Here is an 18,918-nt window from a genome sequence, read left to right as displayed (position 1 = left end):
TAACACTACATTCCTTGTATTGAGAGGGTTAATGAGTGCTGTAAATAGCAATGTAATATATTATTAACCTTTTCACAAGCAGAATTCATAATAAGGTTACAGGCAATTCAGATTTCCACTATTTCCCTGTCAGTGGCAGATCCAGGATCAAAATTTGTAGGGGTTTGGAAAAAATGCCACGCTGTAAGCCAAACCGTCTACACACGAAGGAAAATACAAGTACAACATAGAAACACCTCTCGCTCTTTCAGTCAGGGATAAGTGTACACTACTACTATACAAAAATCACATAATGGTCTGACACCATGTCACAATGCCGGGTGTGGACCCACTGGGCCGTACCGCGTACAATACAATGTCTATAGTCCAGAACGGGTACCTGTGGCAGTGTAGACAGTAGTGGTGGTTCAGGCTTAAGATGAGGCTCCGGCAGCAGGTAGACACCCGGTGGGTGTAACACAGTAGATGCAGCAGAAGACACAACTTGACTTCAACTCTAGACGGCACAGAGGCACGGTGGCACAGGGTACAGGGTACAGGCAGCAGGAACAGGTAACACTGGGAACTGGAAAACACTAGGAGACCATTTGCAAGACAAACTAAGGTAACACAACAACGCTCAGGCAATGATCAAGAGGGCAGAGCCCCTTTTATAGTCCAGAAGCATTCTGGGTTGATTGCAGATTCACTGCAACTGGACGCGTACTTGCCCTTTAAGGCCGTGCAAGCGTGCCCTGCGGGAGACAGTCACAGAACCAGGAAGTGAGTTCCGGCGTCTCTCAGGAGGGAGATGCCGCCGAGAACTCACACATCCATGGCCGCGGCCGTCAGAGGGTAAGTCAGAACGACGGTCCGTGGCCATAGACGTTACAGTATCCCCCCTCTTACGCTCCCTCCTCTTAGGGCCAGAATGGGAGAGAAACGTCTTCACGAGGACAGGGTCATCGATGTTCTCCTCTGGCTCCCTAGACCTCTCTTCTGGACCAAATCCTCTCCAATCCACCAAATAAAACGCCCTTCCTCTCACTTTCTTGGTAGCCAGGATCTCCCTTACTTCGAAAGTTCTTGACGAGCCGCTAGCAGCCACTGCGGAACTAGGAGTCCTGGAGTAGCGTTTCAGGACCACGGGCTTCAGCAGGGAGACATGGAAGGAGTTAGGGATCTTGAGGGTAGGAGGCAGCCAAAGCTTGTAAGATACAGGATTAATTTGCAGCAGAATCTCGAAGGGTCCGAGGAACCTGGGAGCAAAGACAAGACGGAACCCTCAGCCGGATATTCCTGGAAGACAGCCAGACCTTTGTACCTTGAAGAAATTGGGGAGGTTCTCGTCTTCTAGTGTCTGCCTTTGTCTTCATGCGGTCCACCGCCAGCAGAATAGAAGATCGGGTCTGTTGCCATATCTGCAGAAAGTCCCTGAAGGTAGAGTCAGCTGCAGGCACCTGGGACATAGTAGAGACAGGAAGAGGTATACGAGGATGTTGGCCATAGACAATGAAGAACGGACTGGAGGTGGTAGACTCACTAGTATTGTTATTATAGGAGAACTCAGTCCACGGGAGCAGCTGCACCCAGTGATCATGCTGTAAAGGGTTTGCCAGACACAGGTTCTGTGTCGATGCCCAGGGTTAATCAGCCGTCATCAGCTCCAAGGTCTGCTAGAGTGACGCGATCTGTTACCACTCAGGCTTGCAGGCTGAGGAGGGGGAGAACCTATCACAGCCTGGCCTGACGGTTCTAGCTCCCGCCCTTGGTCTATTTATACCCTCACTTGCAGCATGTTCCTTGCCTGTGATTGTCTGGTTTCCTGGCTCTGCGTTTCCTGCTATTTACCTGATTGACCGCTGTTGCTTTGACCCTGACTTGCCTGACTATTCTCCTGCTCTGATTTTGCTACTACCTACTCCCCTGGTTTGATTCGGCTCGTTTACCACTGCCTGTTGCTCACGGTGTCTCCGTGGGCAACTGCCCCTACTTCCCCCTTTGCTTCTGTGTGCCCTTGTCTTGTGTTGTCTGTCTTGCACTTACTGAGCGTAGGGACCGTCGCCCAGTTGTACGACGTCACTTAGGACGGGCCGTGCAAGTAGGCAGGGACTGAGTTGCGGGTAGATTAGGGCTCACCTGTCCGTCTCCCTACCCCGATTCATTACACATGCTGCTTGGAGACAAAGTGCCGCAGATAGTTTTCCATAATCTGGTTAACCCTTTCGACTTGACCATTGGACTGAGGATGATAAGCCGAGAAGTCCAACTTTACACCGAGGAGACCGCAGAGTGCTCTCCAGAACTTCGAGGTGAACTGGACCCCTCGATCCGAGACAATATGCAGAGGCAAGCCGTGCAGACGGAAGATGTGTTGAACGAAGAGATCAGCCAATCGAGCAGCAGAAGTTCAGACCAATCAGAGGAACAAAATGAACCATTTTATAAAATCGATCCACCACCACCCAGACCACACTGCATCCAGCAGAGAGAGGCAGATCTGTGACAAAGCCCATTTTAATATGTCGCCAGGAGGCATCATGCACAGGCAGTGGTTGGAGCAGACCAGCTGGTCTGGAGTGGGCAACTTTATTTGCTGCGCATACCGTACAGGAAGAGACAAAGTCCATAACATCTTTGGGAAGTGTGGGCCACCAGAATTGACCGCAACATACAAGCCCTCGCACAGCACTGGTGGAGAAAAGTTCTGGCTCTCAGAATATAGTGACACAAATTGTGCAGAGCTTTCCAAAAGTGGATAAGATAGGGCGCCATTTATCAGTGCGACACCGGCCACATATCTATGCTTTATGCATTATTGTACCTTCTTATTATGTCCTGATGTACTCCGCACAGCTTACATATGCCCCCACTTTATAAACTGAAATACTAGTAAAACCCCAAACAGAACAACTACCAAGCAAAATCTGCACTCTGAAAGCCAAATGGCGCTCCCTCCGTTCTGAATCCCACAGCATGCCCAAACACCAGTTTATATCCAGACATATGACATTTTATACCCGGGAGAACCCACTCAACATTGTATGAGGTATTTATCTTCAGTGGCACAACATATTGTGCACTAAAATGGCATATAAGTGGAAAATTGTAAATTTCACTTTGCACCACCCCTTCGCGCACCACGACTTAATAGCATGTCGTGGTGCGGGGGGTCATATAGGGAGCGGGCTCCTGCGCTGAGCCCGCTCCATATGCTGCAGGTGTCAGCTGTGTATTACAGCTGACACCCGGGACTAACGGACAGGATCAGTGATCACGCTGTTACAGGAGCCTGTAAAAATGACATTATACTGCAATACATTAATGATGAGTGTAATGATCGTTGGTTCAAGTCCCCTAGGGGGACTAATACAATGTGCAAAAAAAAAAACTAAATAAAGTTATTATTAGTGGAAAAAATATATATATTTAAAGTCCCAAAAAAACCCTTTCCCATTTTTCCCCTAAAGTAATGTAAAAAATTAAAAAATAAACAGGGGCGTGGCTTAGGCATGGCAGTGTAAGGACATGTATCGCTGAAGCTCCGGACCCATCTACCAGAAAATCGCCCGAAAGGGCTTACTTACCGGCCCTCGGCTGACGATGACGAAGGGGAGGAGCCGCAGGAACCTCCCGGTCACTTCTGGCACCTTTTCCATCGGCAGGTACCTTCGGTCCATGCTGGACGGAACCTTGCCGCAGTGCTCCTACACTCCTCCTGCAGGCCGCACCCAGACTCCGCCACCTCCCTCCTCTGGTCAGGCACAGACCGGCAGCTGTTCATGGGATCCTGGAGCTGACATGGCGATGCCAGGGAGAGGTCAGTGCGCTGCAGACTTCCCAGGGTCGGCTCCTCTGGTCCTGGTAGAGGACTTTCCCCCCATACAGCCCCAGTCAGTGCCCAGGCAGGGTGTGGATCAGATGGCCCCGCCAGGCAGGGCGCTCTCCGCGCCATCTTTTCCAGCCGTTCAGCGGCGGTCTCCCCCACAGGACTGGTTGATGAGTCAGAGGACACCTGCTATTCTAAGGGGGTCACTCGCCCCATCAGCGGGATCAGGGGAACATCAGTCTGGCCCTTCTCAGGGTCCCTCGCTTTCCATGGAACGAACCCCTTTCAGAACTCTGTGAAATGGTGAGGGTGCTGCCCACCAAATCCGATTTGGATCTACGCCTCTCCCGGCTAGAGGAGAAGCATGACCAGGCCATTGGTGCTGTTTCGCAGGAGGTGCGTGCCCTGGCCGCAAGGGTGGATACACTGGAGCATCAGAACTCCATATCCTCCTTGGACCTCCTTGGACAGTCCTTGGCCACTCAAGCTTCGCAAACTAGGGGACTTTTCTTTGCATTTGGATGATGTCGAAAACAGGGTGAGACATAACAACTTGAAGCTGAGAGGCATACCAGAATCTGTACCCCTGGATGGCCTCTATGATGCAGTGACGCATATCTTTAACAAGCTCCTGGACCAACCACGTAATATGGCCATTGAGATTGATAGGGTGCACAGGCTGGCGGGCCCCCGGGCCAGAGATGGTAATCGTCCGCGGGACGTTATATGTAGAGTTCATTTCTACAAACAAAAAGCGGAGATTGCCAGGAGAGCCTGGGAGAAAGGGGCCGTTCCTTTCAATGGCTCCGAGATTACTGTTTTGCCGGATGTCTCCAGACTAACATTCTCTATGCGCAGGATTGTCCGCCCATTGCTGGAGGCGACTAAGGCGGCGGGAGCCACCTACAGATAGGGTCACCCCTTCCACATCATCCTTCGCAGACAGAGGCACTCGTTTGCGGTTCGGTCTCCGGATAACCTAGAGGAGGCCTTCCGGTTTTTGGAGATCTCACCGGTGTGGTTACCGGATTAGACTGAACCCCCGACACCATTCTATATTAGAGGAGGACCATATCCTGATTTTGTTCATCCTATCCCGCTGACCGAGCCTCGGCCCTCAGGGCGGCGATCCCCACACAGGGAGTGAGCTTCTACTTCCTTCCTGTGTTTCCTTGTGCCTTTTACAGGGGCACCGGATTTGGTTGGACGTTAATTGCAGGTACCTCCCTTTTTTGCAGGGTCCTTCAATGGACGCAGAGGACGGCGCTGATGGTGTTTTTGTAGGGGACATTTATACAGGATGTGGGTCTAGGAGGGCCCTTCAGTGGGGGATGGTCATTCATTTGCTTAGTCTAGCGGGAGTGGGTAGGTTTCTGCGATAGTTTACCGGGTGGGCCGGGGTTTCGCTGAGCTCGATTTGTGATTTCTAGTTTGTTGCTGTATTGCTGTTTTTTTTGTGAAGATTTGTCTGTCGCATCGCTGCCTTTCTTTGCTCCCCTTCGTGGTCGGAGGGTATTTTTCCATCTGAGGAGGACATAGCTCACGTTGAGTTGTGTAGGGGTTTTGTACTCCGCTATTAGAGGGACTGTGTTCTTCCGCAGCTCCGGTACTTCTGTCCCTGTATAGGGGTTTTACTTTTTCTTTCTTTCTTCCTCTCTCTGTCTCTGTCTTCTCTTCCATATCCTATCATGGCTGACATAACCATTGTCTCCCTAAATGCACAGGGTTTGTATATCCCGGAAAAGAGGTCCTCCATTCTCCGTCTTCTCTGGAAGAAGAAAGTGCATGTGGCATTTCTACAAGAGACTCACTTTCGGGCTGACTGCATACTGAAACTCACGGACTCCCATTATACAGAGGGATATCATAGTGTGTCCCCTGATTCCAAGACCAAGGGGGTCTCCATCCTGATTTCACGCTCTCTCCATTGGGAACATGTGGAGACTCGCACAGATGGGGCGGGACGGTACCTCTTTGTGAAGGGTAAGTTGGATAACACTCTGTACACACTGGCATCGTACTATCTCCCTAACACTGGTTAAGTCGCCTTTCTGGAGAGGGTTCTGGCTGGTTTGGATGGCTTTCTGGAAGGCACTCTAATATTGGGGGGGGGGGGGGGATTTGAACGCCACTTTAGATCCTGTATTGGATTCCTCACGAGGACATTCCTCTTTATCTAGGCCAGCTCACCGTCTTATCCGCCGGCTGTTGCATGAGCATCAGCTTGTTGATACGTGGCGGCTCCTCCATCCCTCGGCCAAAGACTACACATTCTTTTCGGCTCCCCACAACACATATTCCCGAATAGACTACTTTTTTCTAAGCCATTCTCATCTTCCCAGCCTCACTTCTGTCTCCATTGACGACATTACACTTTCTGATCATGCTCTTATTACTCTTACCCTCGCTCGCCCAACAGCCCGTCCTCCTGGCAGTGGCGCTTGAATGAGTCGCTCCTGCAGGACCCGACGGTGGTATCAGACATTCGTAGGGACTTAGTGGAGTATTTTACCATGAATGCTTTTGCCGGGGGTTGACCCTTTTTGCATTTGGGAGGCACATAAATGTGTGGTGCACGGTTCCTTTATTTGTATTGGTTTCAAACTAAAGAAGGAGCGGACGGCACACCTCCTGGACTTATTGTCCCGTATACACAGTTTGGAACATTCCCATAAGGTATCCCTGGATCAGGTTGTGGGGGCGGAGTTGGGGCAGTTGAGAGTGCAGGTCTGTTTGCTCTGTCTTTCCAAGGCTAGGGCCTCCTTAGTTAAGTGCCGGCGGCATTTTTACGAATTTAGTAACAAACCGGGTAAGACCTTGGCGCGGGCACTTAGGAAAGCACGTTCTTACACTTATGTCCCCCATGTTCAAAGCTCACACAATAGGTGCCTGCAGCTCCCACAAGACATCTCGGAGGCCTTCCGTGCCTATTATGACTCTCTGTATAATCTCCCTTGGGCACCTTCTTCTCCGGATGGCGGCAGCCACTTGGAGAAGATTCGGTGTCTCCCGTCTTCGGGGATGAAATGTATCCCTCCGGAGGCTTTTGCTGCCCTGGAGGCTCCTATTTCCTTGGAAGAGTTGTCTTGGGCACTGAAGGACTCGCCAGCGGGGAAGGCACTGGGCCCGGATGGCCTGCCTTTGCCTTTATAAGGTTTGCTCAGATCTTCTCTCGCCCCATTTCCTACATGCCTTCAATTCACTCACAGAGGGGGGTGCCCTTCCCCGAGACACATTGAGGGCCCACATCACTGTGATACCTAAAAAGGGGAAGGATCCGTCCTTGTGCCAAAATTATCGCCCCATTTCTCTGTTAAATATTGATCTGAAGCTCTTTGCTAAGATTCTGGCCAATAGACTGTCCCCACTGCTGCATACCGTGATACATAACGACCAGGTGGGTTTCATGCCCCTCAGGGAGGCACGAGATAATACAACTTGGGCAATTAACCTAATGTATCAAGCGGCTGTTTCGGCCCTTCCCACTTGCTTTCTGTCGACGGATGCGGAGAAGGCCTTCAACTGAGTTCATTGGGATTTTATGCTGGCCACTTTGCGGTATGTGGGATTGTGCGCACATATGTTGCAATGGATTTCGGGTCTATACTCCTCCCTATCGGCTTTGTGTATTGAAAAACGGAAAATAAAAGAATTTATAAAAAATGTGGGTGACGTCACGCTGTGTGTCTGCAGTGAAAGAAGCTGGGTGGGAACGATGAGGTCACCCACAGGTCCTTCAACCTTGGCGTCGGACGAGAGAAGACACATCGGCTCCAGGCGTCCGAGAGTGTACAGTTGAATCTGCAGCAGCATCACCGTGTGCAGGTAAGCATAGTAAGCTCCCTAGAGATGAGCATATTACCCTCTTGGACGCCTGGAGCCGATGTATCTTCTCTCGTTCGACGCCAAGGTTGAAGGACCTGTGGGTGACGTCACGCTGTGTGTCTGCAGTGAAAGAAGCTGGGTGGGAACGATGAGGTCACCCACAGGTCCTTCAACCTTGGCGTCGGACGAGAGAAGACACATCGGATCCAGGCGTCCGAGAGGGTACAGTTGAATCTGCAGCAGCATCACCGTGTGCAGGTAAGCATAGTAAACTCCCTAGAGATGAGCATATTACCCTCTCGGACACCTGCAGCCGATGTATCTTCTCTCGTCCGACACCAAGGTTGAAGGACCTGTGGGTGACATCACGCTGTGTGTCTGCAGTGAAAGAAGCTGCGTGGGAACGATGAGAAGTGTATGACGCTGATTTGTCAGCGTCCTACACTTCTATTCACTACGCCCAGTTGGTAAAACGAGTAAACACGCCCAGTTGGTAAAAACACAATACACGCCCAGTTGGTAAAATGAGAAAACACGCCCAGTTGTCCATTGAAAAGCTCATTGGCAAAAATTATCGTTTTAAAAAAAACCCAAAACAAAACGTTGCTGTTATCTACATTGCAGCACCGATCACATTCAATAGGAGATAGGGATTTTATAATCTGGTGACGGAGCCTCTTTAAATGCAGTCTTCCATTCATCATCCTGGCAAATCCGGACTAGGTTGTAAGCCCCACGCAGGTCTAATTTAGAAAAAATTTTGGCACCACGTATACGATCAAACAGTTCAGAGATCAGTGGCAATGGGTATTTATTCTTAACCGTGATCTGGTTGAGACCAGATGCAAGGACAAAGAGAGCCATTTTTTTTTTCACAAAGAAGAACCCGGCTCCTGCCGGGGAGGGAAACTTTCGTATGAAGCCCCTCTCCAAGTTCTCTTTCACATAGGCGCACATGGACAGAGTCTCTGGCAAGGAGAGAGCATATACCCTGCCACGCGGAATGGATGCACCAGGAATCAGCACAATAGGGCAGTCATACGACCGATGTGGAGGCAATGTCTTCGGGTCTTTAGGGACACAGGCTCACAAGATGGCCATCGAGACCGCAATAAAGACAGAGTCCAGATGTGCGTCTGCGTTGTCTCTCCTGGGTGGATAGCTTACACTGGTCCATCATCACGGACTCCTTAGGAGGATCGACATCTGAGGACAGCAGGGGTTGCTGCAAAGTAGGGACCAGACTAGGAAGGGCTCCCTCCCGTCTAACCTCTTGGAGGTGTTCTCGGATCAGTATATCAATCCGGGCAGACAGAAGGATGAGGTCATCCAGGGTAGACGGCAGATCCCGGGCGGCAAGTTCGTCCTTAATTCTAGAAGATAGTCCATGCCAGAATGCAGCCATCAGAGCCTCATTGTTCCATAACAGCTCTCCCACCAGGGTGCAGAAGTGAATGGCGTACTCACTCACTCACTCACTCACTCACGGAGGTGTCTCCTTGGTGCAGGTTAATCAAAGAGGCCGCTGCAGATGAGACCCGTCCAGGCTCCTCAAACACCATGCGAAAAGTCCGGAGGAAGGCTGGGAAGTCACGGGTCTCTGGTCCTTGTCTCTCCCAGATAGGGTTCGCCCATGCAAGAGCCTTGCCAGTGAGGAGAGAGATGATAAAAGCGACCCTGATGCCATTAGACGAAAATTTCCTAGCATACAGGCAGAAGTGGATCTGGCATTGATTAAGAAATCCACGGCAGGTACTTGCTTCTCCATCATAGCGGTCAGGAAGTGGCAAAGAAACACGTGGGTCAATACTGCCAAGAGGTGTAGTCTGAGGATCAACATTGCCAGGAGGTGTAGTAGGAGGAACAGCAGCTTGTGCCTCCTGCCAACGTGTAAGAATGTTCAACGCCTGGAGGAGTTGGTCCTGTCGAGACCGGAGGTACCTGTGGCAGCTCAGACAGCAGCAGGGCAGGCTCGGCTAGGACTAGGCAGCAGGTAGACGTCAGGCGAGGTGAAGCAGGTCAGACGTGGATACAGCACGACACGACTTTGGCACAGCACAGTGCTCGACCATGATGGTATGGAATGCTAGGAACAGGAACTGGAACAGGTACAGGAACTGGGACAGGTACAGGAAACACACTAGGAGGCCATCACATAGACAAACTATAGGGAACATCAACAACGCTCAGGCATCGAAGCAGGGGGCTGGACCCCTCTTATAGTCCAGGGTACTCACGGGTCAAAGTTCATCAGAATGTCCGGTGCGCGCTGCCCCTTTAAGAGCGGGCACGAGCGTGCGCGCTCACCCTACGGGATCCGGCTGAGGTGAGTGGACGAGAGCGCTGGCGACTCCTGAGGAGGAGGCTGGGGCCAGTGCTTGCCGACTCGTGGCTGCGGCTGTCAGGGGGAGGTTGGAGCTGACGGCCCGCAGCCACGGACATTACACTTGGAAAGCGGGGAGGGAAAAACTAAAATGGATCAGTCCAGAAAGGGTTAATTAATTTCTAATGAAAAACCATTTATGACCACATATGTGGTATTGCCGTACTTGGGAGAAATTGCTTTATAAATGTTGGGATGCTTTTTCCTCCTTTATCCTTTGTGAAAATGAAAAAATGCAACCTTTTTGGTGAAAAAAAAATATTGATATTAATTTTTACGGCCTAATTCTAATAAATTCTGCAAAAGACCTGTTGGGTCTAAATGCTCGCTATAATCAATAAGAGGAATGCCTGCAAGCAAACAGAACCCTTTTTCCTGACCACCCAATAGTAGTAAAGAATAAAGTTTAAATTTTTATTAAGCTACGTGTAGCAAATAACAGACCACATATATATCGGTTTAAAACTATCACTGCCCAAAGCTAAAGTGGAAGTAATTCACTGAAGAAATCAGCAGGGTGTTGAAACACCCAGAAGTAAGTGCTGGCCGACACACAAGGAGTCAGTTACAACCAGTAAATACCATGTGGCTAATGGAGGAATGAATTCAGCTAAGGCAGGAAATTAAAACACATAAAGCCCCCCCCCCCGACATGTTTCGCTAACTAGTAGCGTCCTCAGGGGTACACGGGGCTAATGGCGACGCGGCGAACAAACTAATCCTCTTATGGGAATACAGAATGACGTGGGCAGGCAGGAAGACAGGCCGCCAATAGAGTGGAGCGAGACGCAGCAACCATCGGGGGGAGCGATCCGACCAATAGAAACAACAGTCATGTGAAACCAATAGGAGGCAGCGCGCCGCGCAGGCGTACTGCCGACACGGCCAAATTAGCTCAGAGAAGACGCGCATGCGCGGTAGCACAGAACAGGGACTTAGAAGAATATTGGGAAAATAGAAAATATGACAGGTCGGCGCAAGCGCCGTAGCTGTCAATTAGAACTTAGTGCAGGGAACAATGATATCCCCCGTCATAGTATAGCAGCGGGCGCACGGCCAGGACTGCCGAGACAGTCAGGGACGGTGCAGCTGCGCAGTAGATAAAGAGAAAGACTTAGAGAACATACAGGTCAGGCAAGACACTGCAAATAGGTACCGCGGAAGTCCCCATGAATCCAGACCAACTATAATGGCTCCCCCCCCATGGCATCCCAGCAAATATATATACATAAATGCAATTAGGATAAAAGGCGCACCCAAACCCACATCAAAACATATATAGCCATTGAAAAAATAATAATAAAGATATAAATATAAACCAATAAATAAACAATACCAGTCGCCACATTAAAACATATATGGTCATAAATTGTAAATCAATGAATAAAGATAAGTGAGCCAAAATATATCAAAATGCAGCCGCTCTATTAGGAGAGGCTATAATAAACATAAGTAAGGCGATTCACATAAACTAAAAAACAGACTGATCGTAAAAAATACAAACAAACAAAATAGACAACCATACAGAACGTGAAGGGAAATGTCACGCACAGTCAAAGAAAGGCACTGTAAGTGAATCCCTCATTAAGTCCCTGAGGGGTCATGGTGCCAAGACGGTGAATCCAACGTGCTTCCTCCTGTAGGAGTTTGCGGTCTAGATTGCCAGCCCTGGGTCCCAATTTTAGTTGTTCAATGCCCCAGAATTGGAGCAACTTGGGATTATCGGAATGGAACCTATGCATATGTCTAGAAAGAGTGGTGTCCTCCTTGAGGTTGATGGTACTAAGATGTCTAGATACTCTCCTCCTCAATTCCTGCAAGGTCTTGCTATAACTCTAGAAAGATTCCTTAAGGGGTGGAGTTTTCCAAATGGGGTCAGTTTTGGGGTGTTTCCACTGTTTTAGTACCTATGGGGCTTTGCGAATGCGACATGGCATCCGAAAACTATTCCAGATAAATTTGAGCTCCAAAAGCCAGATCGCGCTCCTTCCCTTCTGAGTTCTGCTGTGGGTCCAAACAGCAGTTTGTTACCACATATGGCGTATTACTGTAATCAGGAAAAATTGCTTTACAAATTTTGGGGTTATTTTACTCCTTTATTGATTGTAAAAATGAAACATTTCTATGTTTTTGGGGAAAAAAAATAGATTTTCATTTTCACGGTTTAATTCCACTAAGTTCATCAAAAAACCTGTTGGGTCAAAATGCTAACTATACCCCTAGAAAAATTTGTTGAGGGGTGTAGTTTCCAAAATGGGGTCACTTTTGTGAGGTTTCCAGCGTTTTGGTCCTTCCAGGGCGTTGCAAACGCAACATGGCACTGAAAACCAATCTAGCAAAATCTGCGCTCCATAATCCAAATGTTGCGCCTTCCCTTCTGAGGCCTGCCATGGGTAATCGGGAGAAATAGCTTTACAAGTTTTGGGGTTCTCTTTTTTCTTTATTCCTTGTAAAAGTTTTACATTTCTATGTTTTTTCAGAAAAAAAGTTGATTTTAATTTTCACAGACTAATTCCAATAAATATAGCAAAAGACCTGTGGGGTCAAGATGCTAACTATACCCCTAGATAAATTCCTTGAGGTGTGCAGTTTCCAAAACAGTGTCACTTTTGGGGAGTTTCTACTGTTTTGGCACAACAAGACCTCTTCAAACCTGACATGGTGCCTAAAATATATTCTAAAAAAGGAGGCCCCAAAGTTCTCTAGGTACTCATTTGCTCCTGTGTTTCAGTCCATTAGCGCACTAGGGCTAGATGCCGGATATTTCTAAAAACTGCAGAATCTGGGCAATAAATATTGGGTTGCATTTCTCTGGTAAAACCTTCTGTAAATTTCCCCTCTACTTTGCTGTAATTCCTGTGAAACTCCTAAAGGGTTAAGAAACTTTCTGAATGCTGATTTGAATACTTTGAGGGGTGCCATTTTTAAAATGGGGTGATTTATGGTATAAGTATATAAGGCACTCAAAGCCACTTCGGAACTGAACTGGTCCTTGAAAAATAGCCTTTTGAAATTTTCTTGAAAATGTGAGAAATTGCTGCTAAAGTTCTAGGCCTTGTCCTAGAAAAATAAAAGAATGTTCAAAAAATGATGCAAAATAAAGTAGACATATGGAATATGTGAAATAGTAATTATTTTCTGTGGTATTACTATCTGTTTTACAAGCAGATACATTTAAAATTAGAAAAATGATAATTTTTGCAAATTTTCTTAAAATTTTGGTGTTTTTCACAAATAAGCAAAGAATTTATTGACCAAATATTTCCACTAACATAAAGTACAATATGTCACGAGAAAACAATCTCAGAATCGCTTGGATAGGTAAAAGCATTCCAGAGTTATTACCACATAAAATGACACGTCAGATTTGAAATAATGGGGCTGGTCCTAAAGGCCAAAATGAGCTTGGTCCTGAAAGGGTTAATTCAGACACCAGTCCAGACCACTGAATTAATTCGGACCCCACACTAGACCCCTAAATTTTTTCAGACCCTAGACCAAACCCTTACATTAATCTTACCCCAGAACAGAGTCCTAGATTTATTCAGACATCAGACCCCTAAATTAATCAGACCCCAGACCTATAAATCAATTCATAATCCTGCTTATACTCAATTTCCTCACTCCGGGTACTCTTTAGCTCCAGGAGCTGTCGCACTGGGTCCCGACCGTGTCCAGCATCAGGGCATAATGTGCTGAGGCGCCCGGAGCTGAAGAGGAACCTAGGAGTGAGAAAGGTTAGTATTACCAGTCGTTACCCTATTGGATTAATCCAATAAATTACGGACAATTTAAATAATAAAAAATAAAATGCTCTGCGCTTTGGGGGGCACCCAAATGGTAATACTTCCGTTCCAAATTGTTTCCGTTTGTCTCCGTCCTGGAGGGTTTCCGTTTTGTTTTTTTCAGAAACAATAGCACAGTCGACCGCTATTGTTTCACATTTGCAATGGAAGCATTACCATTGAAATCAATGGTAATGAAAACGGAAGCTACACGTATGGTTTCCGTTTGTCTTTCCGTTCATGGGTTCCTCTGATGGAAAGGTCTAATGGAACCCAGGAACGGAACCCGACGCTGATGTGAACGAGGCCTTAATATTTTTGGTAATCTTTTATACAGCTGTGTTGTTGTTTATCTGGATGATATTCTTGTTTTTTCCACAGATCTTTATACTCATTGCAATCAAGTACGTCTGGTTCTCTAATGCATAAGAGAGAATCAACTGTATGCCAAGCTTGAAAAATGTTTGTTCGAGAGGTCCAGACTGCCTTTTCTAGAATACATTATCTCTGATCAGGGACTCTTATTCCGCTAGTTGTCTGCAGTTCTCAAGTATCCACATCCTCAGGGACTCAAAGCAATTGACGTTTTCAAACCTTTGCCAATCATCGGAGGCCCAAATACGATACTGCTGTGAAAATTGAAGCCTTTTTTTTGCAATGCACCTTTGCTAGCATAGGAGCAGTGACCATCCATTTTTTTCGGATTCCCATACGCTGTAGGGTTCGCTGAATGGTTGTTTTAGACACACGTCTGGTAGCCCCCTGGTTGATTTTTACAGTGAACTGCTGCACTGTTGCATGTCGTTCGGTCCTCGCGCACCTTCGTAGCCGATGTTCACCTCTCACATCAATGACATGTGGTACTCCACAGTTTCTACACCGGTTATTCCCAATGGTGCCATTTGTCCACTCAATATACACTTTCACCATAGCAGAATGAGAATAGTTCACAAACTGCGCTGTTTGAGAAATATTGCCACCCCTGGCCCAAAAGCCAATAATCATCTCTTTTTGCAACTCTGATAAATCGCCCATTTTACCCATGGCAACAACGAGTTCAGACAGCCTATCGCACACCTTATATACCCACCAAGCCAGCCCATGACACATCACTTCCTTCATGGACTACGTGCTGCCATAGTCGAAAGTAGGAAGTGGTCGTAATAATTTGACTCGACTATGTATTTACTTCAGGCCTGGATTACTCAGGTGCTGGTTATACTGTTTCTGGCATGTGCTAAATTCTTTCCAGATTCTAGTTGGTGAATTTGTTCTTGACTATGTGTTTGTACTGTAGGACCTGTTGGTCCTCTGAAAGATCTAGTTTTTGTTTACTAGTTTTATGTGTTTCTTGTGCGTTTGGTCTGCTGCCAAGCTGTTGTCTTACCCTGTTGTGGGATGCTATTCAGATACGGTCAGTGAGTGTTGTTAATTATATTCATCTGTTAACTGCATGCATGCTATTTATTTGCCATCCTCTCCATTTATGCATCGTCTCCATCATCTACTACCTTCAGTATTCGATTCCGAACTGTTGAGGTACTTGTGCCTTTTTGTTTTCTGTCAGTATTGATGCGTGCTCAGGGCCGGCCCTAGGATAGATGGTGCCCTGTGCGAAATGATCTTTCGGCGCCCCACTCCATCATTAAAAAAAAATGCCCCATAAAAAAATTATAATGCCCCCTTAGTGCCCCCATACAGTATAATAATAATATTTAATAATATAATATATTACAACCCCTTCAAGGACACAGTATTTTGTCCTCTAATTGTGCCCACAGTATTATGCCATCTGTAGTACCCCTACACAGTATAATGTCCGCTTAGTGGCCCCCACTAGATTTTGCCATACAGCCTCCCTGTAGACAGTGCCATAATCCCCCATCTCCTTTTTGTAGATCGTGCCATACAGCCCCCCACACATCCCCCTTGTAGATAGTGCCATACAGTTCCCCACCTCCCCCTTGTAGATCGTGCCATACAGTCCCCGCACCTCCCCCTTGTAGAAAGTGCCCCCAAACAAAAACAAAAATTGTACTCACCTAGGCCCCGTTCCCACGACGAACTGAGCTGCTCCATGACGCGACCCTGTAGCCTAGTACAGAGTTTCCCAACCTTTTCGGACTCGAGGCAGCACTGGAAAAACAAAATTTCCTCAGGGTCCCCCTACCAAATTTTTTTTGAGAAAGACAGAAAACGGCTAAGAACAAGCACTCCACTCGTAGGGCATGTTCACACACGTTTTTTGTAAGGCAAAAAAAATCTTCCTCAAAATTCCTTCAGCAACTGACAGGGTTGCGTGACCTTTTTTTGTGTTTTTTTCTTAAGCTGTTGAAGCGAATGAAAAAGACGCAGGCAAAAAAGCTACAAACGAGCGCCGCAGGTATTTTCTGCCTCCTATTAATTTCAATTGGAGGTCAGAGGTGGAAACCACTTGAAGACCATCAGCCCCCCACTCACAATAAAATGACCATCAGCCCCCAACTCACAGTAAAATGACCATCAGCCCACCACACACAGTAAAATGACCATCAGCCCCCCACTTACAGATTCCCATTGTAGGTAGTGCCACACAGCCCCTTGTAGGTAGCGCCACACAGCCCCTTGTAGGTAGCGCCACACAGCCCCTTGTGGGTAGCACCACACAGCCCCTTGTAGGTAGCGCCACACAGCCCCCTTGTAAATAGCGCCACACAGCCCCCTTGTAGATAGCGCCACACAGACCCCTGTAGAGTGCGACACACAGCCCCCTGTAGGGAGTGCCACACAGCCCCCTGCAGGGAGTGCGGCACAGCCCCCTGGTAGGAAGTGTCGCGAAAACCCCTGGTAGGGAGTGCCACACAGCCCCCTGGTAGGGAGTGCCACACAGGCCCCTAGTTGGTAGTGCCCCACAGCCCCCTGGTTGGTAGTGCCCCACAGCCCCCTGGTTGGTAGTACCACACAGCCCACTGGTTGGTAGTGCCCCACAGCCCCCTGGTTGGTAGTGCCCCAAAGCCCCCTGGTTGATAGTGTCACATCCCACAGCCCCCTGGTTGGTAGTGCCACACAGCCCCCTGGTTGGTAGTGCCACACAGCCCACAGCCCCCTTGTTGGTAGTGCCACACAGCCCACAGCCCCCTGGTAGGTAGTGCCACAATGCCCACAGCCCCCTTGTAGGTAGTGCAAGGACTACGAAATGACCCTGATAACTGGCGGGCAATAGACATTCAAAAAGGGACAACTGTGCAGGTGCACACAAAATACCCAGCTTTCCCAGCTATCAAATAAATGTGTGGAAATAAACTAAGATATAACTTTTATTTAGTCTGAGTAAAGGATTAATCCTTTTAGCTAGATTAAATAAAAGTTATATCTTAGTTTATTTCCACACTTTTTTTTGATACCCGGGAAAGCTGGGTATTTTGTGTGCTCCTGCACAGTTGTCCTTTTTTGTAGGTAGTGCCACACAGCCCACAGCCCCCCTGTAGACAGCAACCCCCCCCCCCTTCCAGTATAGATAGCGCCACTGTAGCTCCCTGAAGGAGCGGAATCCCCGTGTGGCCGGGGATTCCGCTCCTGGAGCGCTGGTTGATGCCTCTGTCCATATATGGACAGTGACATCAGGGAAAACTCCTGAAGCGGAATCCCCGGTCACAGCGTTGAAGACGCTATGACCGTCGATTCCATTCCAGGAGAAGCTCCTGTCGTCTGTGTCCATGACGTCATTGGCTTCTCCTGGAGTGGAATCCCCGGTCATAGAGTCTGCAACACTGTGACTGGGGATTCCGCTTCAGGAGTTTCCCCTGATGTCACTGTCCATATATGGACAGAAACATCAAGCAGCGCGGCCACACGGGAATTCCGCTCCTTCATGGAGCTACAGTGGCGCTAGTAGACAGCAGAGCAGAGAGATACCTCCCTGCTCTGCTATAGTGCCGTCGCTATAGCAGCCGCAGCAGCTGCTAGCGGCGCCACCGCCCTCATGCCCGGTGTCACCGCTAGCAGCCGCTATGGCTGCTACAGCAGTAGCGACGGCCACTAAGTGAAGAAGCGCCCGGGTGGAAAGGCGACTGCAGTTAGTGTGTGTATCCCCGCTGGTAGTTGCAACGGCGCGGGGATACACAGACTCGCTGGCGCCCCTCTTGCAGTGTGGCGGCTGGCGCCCTGTGCGACCGCACTGATCGATCATAGCTAAGGCCGGCCATGTGCGTGCTTCACCTTTGTGATAGTGACTGTCTGGTATTGCAGTCTTGAGCACCACCAGCGGCGTAACACTATCTCAGAAAAAAGATAATGGGAAAACATTCTCTTGCGGATTAGTCTCTAAGGCCTTCTCTTCTGCAGAAAGAAACTATGGTATCAGAGACACCGAACTGTTGTCCATTAAGTTGGAGACATCTACTGGAAGTAACACATCATCCCATCACAATTTATACTTACCACAAGAATTTGTTGTATGTACAGATGGCATACCGTCTAAATCCTCGTCAAGCTCATTGGACCTTGTTCTTTTCAGGATTGAACTTCCTCCTTCACTACCATCCTGCTGACAAAAACTTAAAGGCTGATGCCTTATCTCGTTCTTTTGATTCTGATAATCAAGATCTTGAATCTTAATTTATCATTGATCCTAGCCATATTTTGTCTGCGGCACCTTCAGAAGTTATCAACATCCCTCCGGGAAAGACTTTTGTTTCTCTCAGTATACAAAAGCAAATTCTTCATTGGGCTCATGTCTCCAAGTTCACCAGACATCCAGGAGTTAGGAAAACATTTGATCTTTTATCTCGTCATTACAGGTGGCCCTCTATGTCCCGGGACAATAAAGACTTTGTCTCTGCATGCAAAGTTTCCCACCAACGACGTGCTGGGTTGCTTCATCCCTTACCAGTACCAGATTCTCCTTGGACACATATAGCTATATACTTCATTACAGATCCACCCTCTTCTTCCGATTGCACTGTGATTTGGCTCACTTCATTCCTCTTACAGGTCTTCCTTCAGCTAAACATCTGGCTGCTCTCTTCATTTAACACATTTTCTGCTTGCACGCACTGCCTAAACAAATTGTATTTCACAGGGGAGTACAGTTTACTTCAAGATTCTGGAGAGAACTTTTCAGCTTATTAGATTTTTTT

Source organism: Rhinoderma darwinii, chromosome 1 (assembly GCF_050947455.1).
Source record: "Rhinoderma darwinii isolate aRhiDar2 chromosome 1, aRhiDar2.hap1, whole genome shotgun sequence".
Lineage (NCBI taxonomy): Eukaryota > Metazoa > Chordata > Amphibia > Anura > Rhinodermatidae > Rhinoderma > Rhinoderma darwinii.
Note: the sequence above shows the minus strand (reverse complement) of the source record.